Source organism: Atta colombica, unplaced genomic scaffold (assembly GCF_001594045.1).
Source record: "Atta colombica isolate Treedump-2 unplaced genomic scaffold, Acol1.0 scaffold105, whole genome shotgun sequence".
NCBI classification, from domain to species: Eukaryota; Metazoa; Arthropoda; class Insecta; order Hymenoptera; family Formicidae; genus Atta; species Atta colombica.
The window spans coordinates 2537550-2540176 of record NW_017259190.1 but is presented as its reverse complement, the minus strand read 5'-3'; the positions used below and the strand labels follow the sequence as shown (position 1 = coordinate 2540176).

At 23.4% G+C, this 2627-nt stretch overlaps 2 protein-coding genes across 2 annotated transcripts in view; one reads left to right on the top strand and one right to left on the bottom strand.

Annotated features, from left to right (window-relative positions):
• LOC108688449 (dynein heavy chain 1, axonemal-like) overlaps positions 1-2627 on the top strand; it is a 106064-nt gene that overhangs the window by 28023 nt on the left and 75414 nt on the right. The gene's annotated exons all lie outside the window — the stretch shown is intronic.
• Positions 1-2627, bottom strand: part of LOC108689995 (thyrotropin-releasing hormone receptor-like) — a 38218-nt gene that overhangs the window by 2223 nt on the left and 33368 nt on the right. The gene's annotated exons all lie outside the window — the stretch shown is intronic.

Here is a 2627-nt window from a genome sequence, read left to right as displayed (position 1 = left end):
TATATTGTTCATTGCTAATTTGTGAAAAGTGCTAATAGTGTGAAAGTATAAGTTAAATTTAATTTAGAGAAAATATAATTTACTCAAGAAGAAACATTAGAATTTGCATTACACTTTTTCAATTTATAGAGGTTTGAAGAATTATGAGATGTTTGCAATTTAACTCTTGCAATCGCGAGTCATTCGAAGTGTCCAAGCTCAACTTTCACTTTTTGTTATACTTATATTTCACTCGTTTCGAGTGATATTTCACTCTTCGAGTTTTAGAGAGAATATCAATTATAAGAGACATTGATAAATGACATTATCTTTCCAAGATCTAATCATCTCTTCAAATATATCAGTCATAAATTATATAACATAATAAATATGTGTTTGCTGTTTATCATTTTCCTTAATGTATTTTGCCTATAAGCAATATTAAGAATATTTATATTAATATTTAAATATTATACCATCTGTTTTATGCATTCTTAAAAATAATAAAATAATTTCAATAAAAAATTGGATATAAAAAAAAGTAATGCGAGTGTCATATTAATAGTTATATCTTTATTAAAAAAGACATCTATATTAATAGTAATAAATTATATAGATAAAATTTATGAAAGCTTAGAAAAATTTCGTACATCTATTTATTTTTAATAAATTGCATTATTAAGAAATTGTGAAATTGGTTATAAATAAAATGCAATATAATTTTTGATTCTAGTTTATTAAACAACAAATATTACAGATTTAGTTTACGATTGTTTACATATTTATTTAAAACTAATTGAATTATGTTTCTTACACTACATTACATTTATACATTGTTTTATACTGCAATTTTAAGAAATGACTTATATGGAATGCAAGTTTATGTAAATGGATATGTTGTATACAGACGCGAGTTTCACAAGATGCGTGTTAGTAACTTAAATAAACACAAATGAAAAATACGCAAAGTATAGCGTTATGCATTTACCGATGCATAATGGTTAAACTATATGCACATGCAATTTGTACATAAAGAGCGGATAGTATGCTTTTTAAAACGCTTTATAAACATGCATTTTCTTGCAAGCCACATAGTGAAGAAAAGACTTTTTGTATTTTTTTCACGACACGTATAATTAATTTATAATAATGATGATTTTTATTTCGATATATTTATTATTTAAAAATCTTATCGTCATATCAAAAAACACAAAACTAAATATTTTTTAATATAAAACTGTATTTAAAAAACCTCTTATATTAATATAAAATTATTTTAGATAAACTTATAAAATATAAAATATTTATTAAAAAATATTAATTAAAAGACAATAATGTAATATATGATATGATTATGTAGTCAGCATTTGATCAGTATGGTATTTAGACAAAAATATTTCTAATTTAGATTTAAAAATAACAAACGAATGATTAATTTGGACAATTTCATTCAAATTTTCAAGTACCTTTCGATTATTTAAAATTTAATAAATTGACAATAATGAGTGCGTTTAGCGAAAAAATTGCTCACTGAGCGGTTCTTTCCGCTGAATGCAGCCAATGATAAAATCGAATTTTATTAATTAATTTTAATTAACATCAAATTACAATTTTTATATTTACAAAAATATATATCTTTAGCACAATTATGCTCATAAGAAGAAAAATTATTTATTCCATTAATACGTGCGAAAAGCTCCAACAATTTATTTGATACTTTGTATTCGTAGAAAGTGAATTATTTACGGAAATCCTTGGGGTGCCAATCATAGTAACATATCCCATAAATACCTACTCATCTTTCACCATTTCATTATGATCACATTTCACTAATAGAATGCTGTGTCCTTAATTGCGAACCTCTATTCACTTTGATAAATTTTCTTGTCAGAATGATTTTGTTTCTCAGAAACATCGATAACATAGAAACTATGGTTATATGTATTATAGATTTGAATAAAAGTTTTATCCAGCAAATACAGAAGTTAAAATTTAATTACATAATGCCGGCGTACCACTGAAATATTTGTTGCAAAAAATGACTATGTCAATATTATCAGAATTTTAATTGTTCCAATTTCATATCCTAAAATAAAAAATCGTTTTGCTATATAGTCAAAATAGCTCTATTCAATTAATCATTTTATTAATTTATTGATCCCTATCGATTTCTTTCTTTTAATAAATCTATAGTTAATGTAATATATTTAAACATACTAAATAATGCGTTTAATTAATAATAAAAAATTATTTTAAACAAAATTTTTTCTAAAAGATTACGCAGTCAATCTAAAAAATTATTCTATACTTTTTATTATCTCAGCGTAAGAAATTAGTTGCCTTCCATTTAGTAATATTCCATATTATAATAAAGACAGAATGATACTTGTGTTATTAAGCTAGGCTTACTTCCTTAAATAGAAGACACCCAGTATCTCTTATTCAATTTTACTACGATTTTTATTAGACGTCTTATACATCAATAAAAAATCCATATATCATCGGTCAACCTTCAACTCACTTAACTTCAACAATTCACTTAATAAAGAGCAATTTTACACATCAATAAAAATGAGTTCACGATAAATGTAGTCAATTAATAATGTATAATATTATCGTTATTAAAATTTTATTTAGAAAAACATTTG